Here is a 15,723-nt window from a genome sequence, read left to right on the forward strand (position 1 = left end):
GATAAAAAAAAATTCTTTAAGTATATAGGTTTAGAAGTGTCCATACACACATTCTCACTTTTATAGATATATAGATTATCGAAAAGTAACATGTCTGGACTTTTTAGTTAGGAGAACAGTGTAGTATCTGTCTTGATACTACATTATCTGTAAAACAGAAGTAATTATATACAAATGCATAATTCAATGCTACTATAATATTTTATTATGCGGAACTTGATTTTTTTTTCTTACTTAACCCATAAGATCCAGTACACCAAATAATACACAAGAAGCCTTCTCTGCCACCAATAGCAATGGCCAGTGACATCTTTATCTGAGAGTACATCTTTCAAACTCCTTGGCCTAACGTTCACAGGAAACATGAGTTGGAACAATTACATTGAAGGCATTGCCATGGCGGCTGCGAAGAAGTAGGTTCTCTTTACTGTGCTAGAAAACTACTAACACCCAAAAGTATCCTGTACCTCTATAAGGCCACCATTCGCCCATGTATGGAGTATTGCTGTCACATTTGGGCTGGTGCATCTGCTACTAGTCTCTCGCTACTTGACAAGGTTCAAAAGAGAGTCGCCAATCTAATAGGATCTAAACTGGCATCTAAGCTTAAGCCTCTGTCCCATTGACGAAACGTTGCATCCCTTTGTCTGTTCTACAAGTATTTTAATGGTGAATGCTCTGGCGAACTGCAGACACTTGTGCCCCCACGACGTCGACACCCTCGACAAACCCGACAGGTAGCTAAATCCCATCCTCACACAGTAAAGATCACTAGATGTAAAAGATCTTTCTACTCCAGTAGTTTCTTCCCCTGAACCGCTAGATTCTGGAATTCCCTGCGGGTCCCTGCTTCCCCAACTGTACTGACATGTAGAAGTTCAAATGTAACGTGAACCGACATCTTGCTGCCCAAATCCCAACATAGTGCCCCAGTAGTTGTTGCCCCATAATAGTAGTCCCATACACCAAAGTGGCAAAAATGAAAATGTAATAAAAAATACCCTTTTAAAAATTATAAAATAATATATCATAGTACTGTTTACTGAATAATTACTCTATAGAAACGTTAAAATTAATCTATATGGATCAAGTTATCTCAGAGAATTCTTGGAACTTTCTTAATATGCTTGTAAAATTTACACAAATACTTCTTTTCGATAATGCACGAACTTATATAACTTATTGCGGTAATATATGAACTTATATAAATTAGTCTAACAATAATAAATCACATCGCTGATAATATAGCAATGATGTCACACTCTCATCAGGAACTAAATGACATTCTAAACGACATCCACTCTAAGAGAAACCGGTTGGCCTCAACATGCATCTTGGGAAGACCAACGGCCACTTAATTGCACCACACTTTTCCGCACATCCAGGTACACTGGTGTTGACTTTCAAGCCGATTACGAAGATGTAAGTGGCATGATGTGGTGCTCGCATGAAACCACACGAAACACCATAACCGTTACCGGAAACCTAGTTTTTTATCACCTTGACCACGTCTCTGTTACGCTTGCCAATCCAGTGGTGCATTTTGAGGGTGTTGGCAATGGTCCTGTTGCAATAATTTTGATCGGTAGAGAGCATAAGTTGTACAGCGGCGCATCTCCGATCTCGCTTTTTGAACATTTGTGGCACAATAAAGAGCGCCCCTTTTGAGGGAGCTGGGGACTTCTACATTAATGAACCTTGTGCCTAACTTATCTGTATTTGTCATACGATAAGGCCATGCATTGTGTCGCTTTCAGGCATGATGGAAGGCTCTTATCGCTTTTGGGATTTGTACACAACCGGTCAACTAGCAGATGCTCAGCAGAAAAAAAGAAAGAAAGAAAACCGATTATCATCAAACGGAAATGGAATCATACCGTCTTTTTTATCAGAGAACTAGGATCCGTACTTGGTGATTATTTTATTGCACTTCAATAAAATTTATCACGTTTATTTTAATTCGGACATTCTGATAAACTTCGATATTGTGGAGTTGTTGAGTACCACATGTAATTCGGGATATGCTACAATGGCTGCGTATAATATAGTAAGATACATCAACCTGTTCCAGCTGTTACTTTTAGACAAGGTACAAAAGAGAGTCACCAACCTAATAGGCCCTGTACTGTCAGCTAGGCTCCAACCTCTGCCCAATCGAAGAAATGCTGCACAAAGTTACAAGTATTTTAATGGTAAGTGAGACGAACCTCGACGTAAATACCCTCGACAAATCCTTCAAGCAGCTAAATCCCACCGATACACAGTAGAGACTCCTAGATGCCAGAAAGCCTTCTACTCTAATAGTTTCTTCCCTAGGACTGGTAGACTTTGGAATTCCCTTCCGGATCCTTGCTTCACTGACTATACTGAGATGAAGTTCAAGTATAATGTAAACATACATCTTGCTGCTCAACTCCCTACATAGTATCCTTGCAAATAATGTTCCAGATAGTAGCCCCCTACATTAAAGTGGCACTGTGTCTTGTTTGTGTCACAGAGTGAATATGGACGCGTATGATAAATATTAGCAACAAAGAAAGGATGGATAGCAGGCAATTGTATTAGTAGCAGGAGCAGCATTTGAACGCATATGCAAATCGGCAAGTGTGATCGGACTTTCGTGTAAAGAAAAAAAAAAGAAAAAGACTATGTGGTGTGGGAGACTATGTGGTGTCGAAGCCGAAGTGGATAAACACGTAAATTGAAGGCGAGGATGCACCGGCTGTGGCCAGCGTGCGGTCAGAACAAAGAGGGCGGTCGAAAAAGATAGACGTATAAAAAAATGGCTGCATACAGCCGGCGTGTAGTGGAGCAGAAACAAGAGTCTTTCAAAGTGATCTCGAGGCGGAAGAGTAACGGTAATAAGAAAGAAAACTGATGACCCGGGTTTTCATTTATATATTTCGATTGTTCCTTTTCGACGGTGTCGAATGGCGTGAAGCCCGAGATAGGCTTGAATTTTGAGTGAAAATGCAATAAAAAAAATGTCTGTGTTCTAATTCATTTGCAGTTATTTCAAAAAGTTTTAACTCCATAGAAAAATATTAGAATTTCTGAGAATTACTGGGCAACAAATTGACCTTGTGTCAAACTCTGCCCTTGTGAAAAGATAATAAATATAAGCAAAGGTAGCCCTATCCAATTCCAGTCTCACCTAGCATACCAGGCGTAAGATTTGCAAGTTGCTTTTCATTTTCAAATTTCTCAACTGATATAGATCGAGAACCGCTATTTTCTTTTGTCTCCCATGTGTATTCTTTATAAACGTTAAAAATATTTCGGTGTTCTTTTTTATGTTTGAATGCCTTTTCGTAATTATGTTTTCGAACGGTATCTCTGTGGACTATAAAAAAAAAATCCTGAAACTTCTTTTAGTTTTACGGTGGGTTTTCAAACTATATCTACGACAGTAGCTTCGTTCCCTGCTGCGTGAGGTGTTATTACAATTGTACGCTGCGAAGGGAATTTCGACTCCTTTCATATTTTATTATTGTTGTTACTGATTTTATCAGGAAAGCTAGGCGTGCCGCTACAGCTTGTTTTAAGTGATTTTGTTATATATTTTGTATCACATGCTAGCTTAGAAAACCGCTATTTATGGATACTGGAAAAGGAATTATAACTTCAGTTTTTCAATGTCATTTTTTTATTTCTGTTATATGTGTTTTCCTCGGAAATTTTCAGTTGAACTAGCCTCTCTTTACTAGGCTCATTGGTTCTTTTTGTTTTAATATTTGGTTGGCTGGTTGTTTTTGTTTTACGGCATATCAACCCTTTTCGGGTTATTTAATGCCGAATCCAAAGATTTTGAAGAAAAAATATTTATTAAAATATATTTGCTGTTTTCAAGTCGGTTTCTATTAAACCCATAATTGGAACCCTAACAGGTACTACCACTCCGGGTCAGAGTGGACCTGGGAGCAATAGTAATTAAAGGGTTGCTCCACACTCCCCAAAGCCCGCAAGCTGGGGCCTCACCACTGGATATAGTTTAAGGTCATATCCAGGACCCCCATTGAGGGACTTTTACCCTCTGTAAGGGAGCAGTCGGTGTATTCTAATGCCCCACCGACAGGGCCTGTTTTAATATTTAGTTTAAATATATCAACATTTGAAGAATTGGTAGATAGTGCTGTGATAATGCGATTTAAAATATGTTTAAACAACAGCTGGAACAGGTTGACGTATCTGACTATATTATATATAATCACTGTAGCATATTTCGAGTTAAACCTGGCAGTGTCAGTATTAAAATAAACGCGATAGATTTTATGAAATGATAATAAAATGATCACCACATACGGATCTTAGTTCCCTGATCAAAATTGAAATAAGGATTCTAAATATAAGTTGTAATATTATTACAGGGTTGAACCATAAAATTGTCTCACTAGAAAAGACGACATGGTTCCATTTCTGTTTGAGGAAAACCGTTTTTTTTTTCAGACTATCTACTAGTTGGCCAGTTGTGTACAAATCCCAAAAGGAGATTGGAGCCTTCTATCATGTCTGAAAGTGACACAATGTTCAACAAGCGAGATCGAAGAAGCGCCGCTGTACAACTCATGCTCATTACCGCTCCAAATTGTGGCAACATTACCATTGCAAGCACCCTCAAAATGCATCGCTAAATTGCCAAGAGTATCAGGGGCGTGCTCAGGGCGATGGAAACTAAGTTTCCGACAACGGTTATCGTGTTTTGTATGGTTTCAAATGAACGCCACATCATGCCATCTCACATCTTCGAAGTCAGCTTGAAAGTCAGCACCAAATTGTACCTGGGTGTACGGAAAAGTGTGGCAGCAGGATTCGACGCCGATCCAAAAGTCCAAAGAGCCCCAATCTTGGCTTCAGAAAGAGTGCTACAACTTTTTAGTTTTCTCTCGCTGATCCCCCTCCTTCCCTGAGCTGAACTCGCTTGACTACTTCGTTTGGCCATACGTCGAGAACATCATCAACACGATCTCCCAGGACACCAAAGCCAGCATGACCACCGCTATCCGCCAAATATCCAAATACTCCAGTTGGCGCTTATGAAAAAGGCAGGCTTCCAGCTCCGGACTCGTATCTAGGTGATACTTGAGGCTGAAGGCGGCTACATTTAATTGATGCCAGCTCTACTACATAATCAAGTTACCTGATTTGATTTTTTTAATAAAAGTTTTAAAATAAAGCTGCAGTTTTGTTTTCTTTTGGGCGACAATTTTATCGTTCCACACTGTCCACGTTGCCCAAGATTGCATGGTGATCAATGAATATTTTACGCTATCAAATTTTATTGTCAGTGAAATCGCCCATTTCTCTAATCAAATCGATCGATTACGTGTTACATGGACATGGTTGTCCCCTTCCCATGTAAAAATGAAGGCATACTGGATAAGTGAAAATGATATTAGGATAAGGTTAGATTCGAACCCTGTATGCAACTGTTAAAGATAATAGAGAATGGGATGTTAAAAATTAAGTCTATTGTTAATTCTATTAGAAATAGTTAAATATTGTTAATTCTATTAGAAATAGATAAATATTGTTTATATCGAAAAAAGAATAAACTGCCCATTCTTTAGAAATCTAGGTAATAAATAATGTCAGTTAAATGAACGCACAATGCGAGTTAAATGATATTGTTTAAAAATAGATTAGATTAGAATCGAGGATTCCTTTGTTGGCCAAATGTGAAACCACGTGAAAATTAGTCACGTTTGTAAACACACTTCTGACGTCATAAATGAAGGAGATTTCTCAATATAGGATAATAAGGGTTCGGAGTTACGAGTCAGTAGTCAGTTGATTAGTCAAGAGATGGCATAGTCAGTTGGAGAGGAGAGTCCCTTAGAGGCGAAGGATAGAAAGTTTAGACCGTGTAGATACAAGCGGAATTCCTGACGTCATTGAACAGCCAATCAGATAAATAAAAAAAGTCACCATTATGTTGTAACTGTTATCTTGTGTCATCCTTCATCACGAACAAAAGGTAATTGTGTTTATCATCTTATAATGAACATTGTGTAACCTTTCGAAGATTATGTGTCCTCCCCCGCCCATCCTCATATAAACCAATATATAAAGTTTCGCATGGATTCCAATACCTTATATATGAAGTTTTTTGTCTATAGCCCAAAAACTCTAGGAGGAGTTTTGTGGGCAAAATTTGCTCAACAAAATATATACGTATACATAAATATATATGGAAACAGTTTTGTGTTTACTATAAACTTTTTACGCAAATATTATGCAAGTGTAAATTATGTAGAATATCTGCATGAATATAATTACACGTAATACCTACCTAACGATGATTATCCCATAAGAATACCAAAAAAACTAATAGGGAATTAATGGAAAAGAAAGTTTAAAATGATTATGCAAATAGGGTAGATCTTTTGCTAGTGAATGCAATTCCACAACCCATATATAAGAAAGTTGTATGCGTTTTTAGATAAATAGAAAAACGTATTGCCTTTTTTCTGTTGTTATTGGCCTTCGGGTCAGGTTGCCCCCCTCCTCTCGTAAGTCAACCCAGCTTGGAGGAAATCAAATAAAACACTAGCACCCTCACCGCCAATTTTTTCTTTTCTGCCCTATTTAGGACACAACCATTCCTCTCCATTTAGAGGCTGACTGCAAAACCCTGGTTCCTTTACAAACCAGAATAAAACGGGTGGTCTAGCTTTTCAGATAGGGATCCATGTCCCTCGACACAAATGAAATTTTATTAATATTGTTATCGTTTTTGTATTTTTTGATATAAATAAAAAATGTTTTAGGTTGGGTTTAAGTAGGAACACCCCCTCAACCACACACACATAAATACAAATTTAAAAGGGTAACCATGATAAAAGATGCTGGCCGAGAGAGAAATATTTTAAAATTTACAATAGAGACGAGATAGATCAACCAACCTCACTATACCCCCTTCTTTTTGAGTTGGCCTTGTGCCTAATTTTTTGGTCATTTCTCCAATTGTATTTTTCCTATGAAAAAAAAATTTAATATTTCAAAGTGTGGTATCTGTTCCGGCATATACTGCAAGCAAAGACTATATGTGGGGGCAACCCCACGTATGAGTTATTGGTCAATGAAGGGAAAACCCTTCATACCAATTGTCACTATCCAGCTCCCCTACTCCCCAGGGAGCTGGTCCGCATTTTCCCTTCACTCTCCACATTAAAAAACGGCCTTGTGCCTAATTTGCTCAGTGGAGAAGCAAATAAATACCCTATTGTTCTTGGCCTTCGAGCCGAGATCAAAGTGTAGTATCTGTCCTGCAGATGCTGCACTTGAGGGTATTTGTCCCATTCAATGGAGGGGAAACCCTCTATACCGGGGCAATTACTATTTTTGGACCCAACCAGAGTTCCCCTTTTCCCTCTTTTTCGGGGAACTGGTTTAACCCCACTTTAAAAACGACCTTGTGTCACATTTTGCTTTGGTAGGAAAGCAAATAAATACTAATAGAAAAGAGGGTTTTTAATATGAACATCAATACACACACAAAAGAACGAATTTATAGGAGTATATATATATATATACGTATATATATATATATATATATATATATATATATATATATATATATATATATATATATATTTATACTCTGAAAGTAATAGACCAGAGTCTAAAAAAGCAAAGCTTCGGTTAAATATATTTAAAAGCGCTGTGCTCGGAGTTTTCATAGGGGGAAAACATAACAAGATCCAATTTATATGTACGATCGTTTCGGAACCGATATCCCTTTTATTTATTAAATATTTACAAATAAAACCATCGAGAAATAAAGTAAAATATTTTTTGGATATCCTAGCCTTGTCAAAGAGGTGGGTTTGTGGTTAAGGTTGGAAAAGAAGAACAAAATTAAACTAGCCTATCGAAGTAAATATAGTTGGCAAACCAAGAAATTAATAAGAACGTGTGTAGCAATAAGAAAAATCAATAAAAGTTTTAGAATTTAAGGGGAATTAAGTTCTATTTTTAGTTTACATAATTCTATATGAGATATGTTTCAATTATATTTATTGAAAATAAGTATAATGTAATTATATAATGTTTACGTGATACAATTTTTTTTTATATTACATTTTCACCTCAAACAAGGCACATTGCCACTTTGGTGTACGGGACTACTATCAGGGGCAAAAACTACTGGGGGACTATGTTGGGATTTAGGCAGCAAGATGTCGGTTCACGTTGCACTTAAACTTCTGCACGTTAGTACAGTTGGGGAAGCAGGGACCTGGAATGGAATTCCAGAGTCTAGCGGTTTTGGGGAAGAAACTACTGGAGTAGAAAGATCTTTTACATCTAGGGATCTCTACAGTGTGGGGGTGGGATTTAGCAGTCTGTCGGGTTTGACGAGGGTGTTCACGTTGTGGGGGCACAAGTGCTTGCAGTTCGTTAGAGCATTCACCATTAAAATACTTGTAGAACAAGCAGAGGGATGCAACGTTTCATCGATGGGACAGAGACTGAAGCTTAGATGCCAGTTCAGGGCCTATCAGATTTGCAACTCTCTTTTTAACCTTGTCCAGGAGTGAGAGACTAGTAGCAGATGCACCAGCCCAAATATGACAATACTACATACATGGGCGAATGGTGGCCTTATAGAGGTACAGGATACTTTCGGGTGTTAATAGTTTTCTAGCACAGTAGAGAGGGTCCACCTTCCTTGTAGCGGCCCTGGCAATGCCTTAAATATAATTGTTCCAAAGATGTACTCTCAGATAAATGTCGTTGGCCATTGCCATGGGTGGTAGAGAAGGTTTCTTGTAATTATTGAATGAAACTAGTTTAGTCTTGGCAGCATTGAACGTGACCATCCATTTTTGTCCCCATTCAACTACAGATTGGAGGTCATCCTCTAGTGTTTCTGACATTTCTTTAATTAAATTTAATTAAACTATTGTGTAATGATGTTTGATTAGTTAAAGTGTAAAATTAAGAAAAATCATAATTTAATTTAAGTTTTCTTATATTTTCGATGCTGTTTGTACGTCTTGGTAAACCAAATTTAATGTACATTGTTTTTTTGGGCTGTTCTAAAACAAAATAATTCAATTAAATGTTAGCCTTCGTTTTGCCAACAAAATAAACTTCTTTCTCAGATATAATAGATGTAAGGAGATTTGAACTGTGCCTCTTATTTGCGAACAGTTTATTTTGTCAACTATTTTAACGATTCAAGATATGAACTGTCGTTTCATGTTTTTGTATTAATTTGTAACATAAATATCGTCTAGTATTCAACTCTTAAAATTGGATAACGATTTTTTTTCTATTTTCTTCATCTTTTATTTCAGCCACAGTTTTATGGAAGCGTGGACGCCTTCCTTTGTAACTTATACCAGCAAGAAAAAACATTCCTGAAACGACTTTCACTTTCCTTACGAGTTATCATTTTACCCTGGAGCATAATGCAGGCGTTTACCTTCCTTCAGCCTTTAAGTGAACATATCTTATCTGCTGATAAATGATCTCGACTTGCAATTTTGTTAAAATTACACTTTCTTTTCAGTAGTTAATTGTGCTTTATTTTTTTATCCACTAGAAGTCAAAATAATACGGTCAATATTTGTAAACATGTTTGCAGATTTTGCTAGTATTATTTTGTTATCCCCTTGAAAAAATCATTAAAAATTAAAAAGTTTAAGGGAAATTTACTTCCATTTTTGTTTATATAATTCTTTTATCTTCAGTGCTCACGACATTTTATATTCGCCTTGTTCTAGTTTCTGGCAACTACTTCACTCCCGTCCTCTTGTTTCGTGTCTATTTATAACGTCATTTAGAACAAGTAATTCATTGATATGTAAATCAATGAATATTAGACTGCACGCCCCTTTGATCTTTAAATTATATATCACATAAACACGTGTCACGATCGGCACTCACATCCCAGGGCTTTTAGGAATTTAGTAATATCCAAGCCGAATCGTATTTTAACCTCTCTATTTCATGACGACGATGCCTTTCATGAAGTCCAAACGGAATGGTATTTTAACTCGTCATTTTACAACGACAACACTTTTCATAAAGTCCGACCCGAATCGTATTTTAATCTCTATATTTGACGACGATGAAGGTTCAACCCGAGCTGTAATTCATTCATTCAATTTAATGACGAATTTTTAAAAATCCGACTCTAGCATCGGTCGCATCTACTTTATATTTCTACAGAAATTAGCCTGTAATACTATTAGAAATAATTAATAGACACCATGCTCACGTTTTTTTTATGTCCCTCATTTTCTGTTTGGTGCTTACCACTCCCGTTTTCTCTCCTACGGTTTATTTATAACATTATTTTAGGGCAGCTAATTAATTGAAGTGCAATAAAATTTAATATTTAAAGAATGCAATTCTTAGAAAGCAATCTTGGTTTCTATATTAACACGTTTTCGTTCAATACAAGGAATTGGTCAAAGAAAACTATTTAAACATGTTGTTAAACAACCAGATCTAAATAAGAAAAAGCGTCGTATGACAGCGCAATATTTAAGAGAGATTTTGCTTGTTGTAAATACCATTACAAGCGATTATAAGTATCGGGTTTTAAGCTGGTGAAAATGGGTAAGACGGTTTAGGCAACTAAGTAGTAATGTTATCTAGTCCCTAGATGCGTTCATAAATAAAGGATACTCTGACTTAACATCTAACTCTGACCCCCAAGATTCTCATGGGCATGGAATATGTGCCTACATTAAAGATTGCTTCCCGTGTGACAAGGATATCTCCAGAGAAGACCCTAATTTACCTTATATGTGCTTCCGGGTTGCATTTGCTTACATCACTGCATTTATATTTGCCCTCCATCGCTCCAACAATAGCGGTGTAACTATCTTTAAGAGTATATCTGAGAAAATTGATCACCTTCTGTTTGCTCATCCCTCGGCTAACATTCATATTTACAGTGACTTCAATGTCCATAACGTGGAATTGCTTACCCACTCAAATAAGACAGATGATGAAGGGAGGTTTTGTCATGATTTGGCATTGCCTATGACCTCACTCAGATTGTTGGCAAGCCCACCCGTGTGCCTGTTACTACCGATCCTTGTGTTTTGATGTGATCTTTTGAATTGAAGATCAAAGATCCTTGTGTTTTGATGTGATGTTTTGAATATAATAAACTAGTTATAACCAAAGTTTCATTTCATTCGAACAAAACACTAACCGATCAGCTTACAAGCCTTCAAGACCTTTTTCTCTCAACTTCCACTGAGCTATGTTCATGTTCCGTTCTATCTCCTCTGGGATCCTCCAACCACTCCGTTGTATCAGTCAAGCTGAAAATGAAATGTAATAAGTTTTCAGACGTACCTCTGTAACGTACTGTATACTTACTCTATGGCTGACTGGGATAGCTTCCATACATTAATATCTAATCTACCTCTCCATTCCATTTAAAAAGGATAGGTCCTCTATAGTATTAGACCTGACCGAATGGTTAATTGTGGGCATAGACCGATTCATACCATCTGAGAAATTCCAACAAAAACTTAACAGCCAGCTATGGTCCTACCCAGAATGTGCTGCTGCCATCGCGCACAGAAATCCATAGCTACCAACTTTTAACAATATAAACTATCCAACATAAAAACCTAAACTCGACGTTAAAAAAAAATAAATGAAACCCTACCTTGTGTGGTGATTTTCTTTATGACTTGTTGGGAATAATTAACTGTAAGTTGCAATGAATTTACCTTCTTGTTTACAAGGACACTCATACTAGTGATCATAACAGAAATGAAGTTTCCTTTTATCTTCAGTAACACTGGCGATCCCTTAAGTATCCACGAGCACTAACTAACTGTCTAAACACAGATCAAAATTAAAAGGCACCATTAAGAAAGAACCACCAGTAAAAGAACAAACAAACAAAAAACTAAAACTAAATAATAAACGAATGGATCGGTTATAGGTGTATTTTTCTAATCTACTAATCAATCCTATAAAAACCAAACGACACTATAAAGTCAGTCGATCCAGCAGTTACAGATTTCTTCAACCAAATAGAATTTCATCACTTTACCCCATCCACATGGAGTCGTTGAGAAGAGAACACCGTTTTGGCTTCGTAGTTCTTTCATGTCAAGTTATTTAAAATCACTAAACTAAGCTGCAGTGCTCTGTGGCGCAGTGGTTAGCGTGCTGGACAATTCACATTATATTTTCACGTTCGCGCCGACCTACCGTAGTCGTTTTTTTTTTCCTAAACAACTGGAATGGACTTTTCTTGGTGACCGAACTGTTAACGTTGCCGATGTTTTTTGGGGTTTTTTTTTCACACTTTATTTTCCTACTTTTACTAATGACTCCGGGTTTTATCCTTCCTACTTACCTACCACACCATTTTTTAAAACTCCCCCCCGTCCCGGAAACAAACTCGGGCAACGCCGGGTACCCCCGCTAGTATATATATATATATATATATATATATATATATATATACAGGGTCCTGGATATGACCTTAAACAATATCCAGTGTGAGGCCTCAGCTTGCGGGCTTCGGGGAGTGTGGGGCCACCCTTTAATTGCAATTGCTCCCAGGTCCACTCTGACCCGGAGTGGTAGAACCTGTTAGGGTTCCAACTATGTGTTAAATAGTTGAAAACAAAAAATATATTCTATTAAAAAATGTATCTTCAAAATCTTTGGATTCGACATTAAATAACCCGAAAAGGGTTGATATGTCGTAAAACAAAAACAACCAACCAACATATATACAGCGTATCCAAAAAGGCACTGAACAGTTTGGAACTTAAATAGATTCTTTATCTTTGATATCTTTCTGTAATTTTAACACAATCTGACTAAAACATTTGGAAATTGAAAAGAAATAATACAAAATTTATACAATCTGCATGTATGAAAAAAATCTGTTTTAAATGTTGCCAATTTTGTGCTCTGCCTGGTTGTGCTCTTTCGAAAACATTACATGACAGATTGCAGAATCTCTGGATTGCTATTTTACTCCCTTATTTCGTTCCGTGATCTGGCAGAACTTGAAACGTCAAACCCCAAACCCTGCAAGAATTGAGGACAGACATCGGGAATTGTTTATTAAATTAAAACTCTAAATAAATATGGAGACAACCAGCTGCAATGATACGCTTTGAGATTTCATTTTTTTTTCAACTGCAGGTCATAGTGAAATTTTTTCCTATATTTCCGAGGAATTTTCACGTCTTGGTAAATCGAATTTAATCTCAATTTTTTTTTTTTTTTGCTGTTCTAAAACGGAATCATTTAATTAAATGTAAAACTAACTACGAAACGAATGGATCGACTAATCGATCATATGAAGAGGTTTGTCACATCCAATCTATATGCCTGGAAAACCAATCTTCCTCTTTGTCAACCAATTTTTTTTTCTCACAGATTCGAAAGAAGATTGAAGCCAAGCTGACTGTTCGGGACTTATTTGGTTGACGACTCTCTTTTAAACCTTATCCCAGAGTGAGAGACTTCTACACTGAATAATTTTGAATTTGTTCCAATCCAGATGTTTCCTTTTAGGGGGAGCTAGATTTTCTTTCATTCACGAGCAGCGTGTATGCCTCCTAGTTAAGTAAATCAGGATTTAATGAAACGATTTACTAGATCCATGTATTTATCTAGAATTATGCAGGTATTTCTTGGTTGCCGTTTACTGAGGCTAAACGAATTCACCGGATTTATCAAACAAAATACATTACCGCTTATCGATCTAGCCACTTACATTGTTTGATAGAATATGTGCATTTAAAGCTACCGGAATCATGGTGTCTCTCCTGTGTGTTATGAGTAAGTTGCTGGAATCCATATTAAATAGAGAAATAGTCAACCACCTCAGCAGAAATAACTTAGTGACACACAATATGGTTTCCGCTCTGCAAGATCTACCGCAGATGTGCTGACGGTTATATCCCACAGGATTAGTTAATCTCTTTACAAAGGCTTCCTTTCTAGGGCAATTGCTCTTGACATATCAAAGGCCTTCGGCAAGGTATGGCATGAGGGTCTACTTCACAAGATTTCCAGCTACAGTATAACTGGACATGTTTTCTCAATCATTAAATCATTTCTCTCCGATAGGCTCATAAGAGTAGTAGTAGATGGACAAAAATTGGACGCCTGCAATATAAATGCTGGAGTCCCTCAGAGATCAATCCTAGGCCCAACTCTCTTCCTGATTTACATCAATGATCTCCCTAAACACATACTTAAATCATTCGTTGACATCTATGCTGATGACACGACCATCTACGACAACACATCAAAGGCTGTAAATAACAAAGTTCTCTCTGATTCTCTCTCTCTCTCTCTCTCTCTCTCATCTGATCTCGAGCGCGTGGCTCAGTGGGGGAAGATGTGATGGTTACCTTTAATGCATCCAAAACCAAACTCCTATCCTTACATCATCAACGCTCTGATCCCCATCTGGCATCAATTGTGATGGATGGCTCTCGTCTAGGGTAGGCTCCATGTTTTGACAAGCTTCTGGGTTTGACCTTTACTCCTGATCTGAAATGGAACACGTACATCAAATTTGTTGCCAAGGTCGCTGGAAAGATGGTGGGATCCTTCTACCGCTCCAGAAGATATCTCACAACTGATGCAATTCTCTATCTATATAAAAGCCAAGTATGTCCAAGGATGGAATACTGTTGCAATATCTGGGCAGGAGCTGCTAAAAACAGCCTATCCTGCCTTGACAGAGTACAAAATAGACTTTGTGGCTTACTGGGGATGCCCTTTTGTCTACCCTGCAACCTCTCTCCCACAGAAGAGACCTTGCGAGCCTATCCTTGTTTTATCGTTATTTCCATGGCAGGTGCTCGTCTGAACTCCAATCTCTGGTCCCCCCTCGCCAATCTTTCACGAAAAACACCCGTCTAGCCGAATCCACTGTGAAAAATTTCCCCCACTCTTTATCTGTGCCTAAATCAAAACGTGGATTCCATGAACAAAGCTTCTTTCTTAGAACTGCACTCCTGTGGAACTCTGTTCCGTCTGCCTACTTCCCACCTGACTACAACTTGGATGTCTTCAAGTCCAATGTTAACAAATTCCTAATGAACTGCCCCGTTAAGTTAATACTTCATCAAATCTCCACACTAACGTAATGTACTTGCAATAACCCTTATCCCTGAGTCGCTTCCCGGTCTTGATAAGTGGTGATCACTGTGTAAAAATATATATATATACATTGTTCGTTGCCTTTTAAATTTATATCTTCCTATTTATTGTCAGTGGAGATTTCTCGATATTATTAGTAGAATAATGACGTATTTACTTTGTTTTTTGGGTTTTTTTTGGGGGGGGTTGCAATGTTAGTCTAATAGACCTACTGAATTCTCTATCGATTTTAATAATTAAATTATCGATTCTACTAATAAAATTATCGATTTTAATAATTAAATTATCGAGTGTAATAATTAAATACACTTGTAACCTGGTATTCTTTCGAGAGAACAGATCGTAAAATACTTAAAAACAACTAATAACTTACTGCAATGATAAACACGGTGTAGAAATAGGCACTGCGCAAATGGAATTACATATCTGATTTTTATTCTGATAAATTTCGATGCGGACAATACAAATAATATAACAACGAATTACTTAAGACCTATAACCGATCATAACTGAACAAATAGAATTAAATAATGGTTCCGTTCGAAATTCCATGCAAGTTATCTAGGTCGACAGGATACACCTAAATTAGATGGATGTTATATT

Source organism: Euprymna scolopes, chromosome 19, assembly GCF_053919585.1.
Source record: "Euprymna scolopes isolate OS-2025 chromosome 19, ASM5391958v1, whole genome shotgun sequence".
NCBI classification, from domain to species: Eukaryota; Metazoa; Mollusca; class Cephalopoda; order Sepiida; family Sepiolidae; genus Euprymna; species Euprymna scolopes.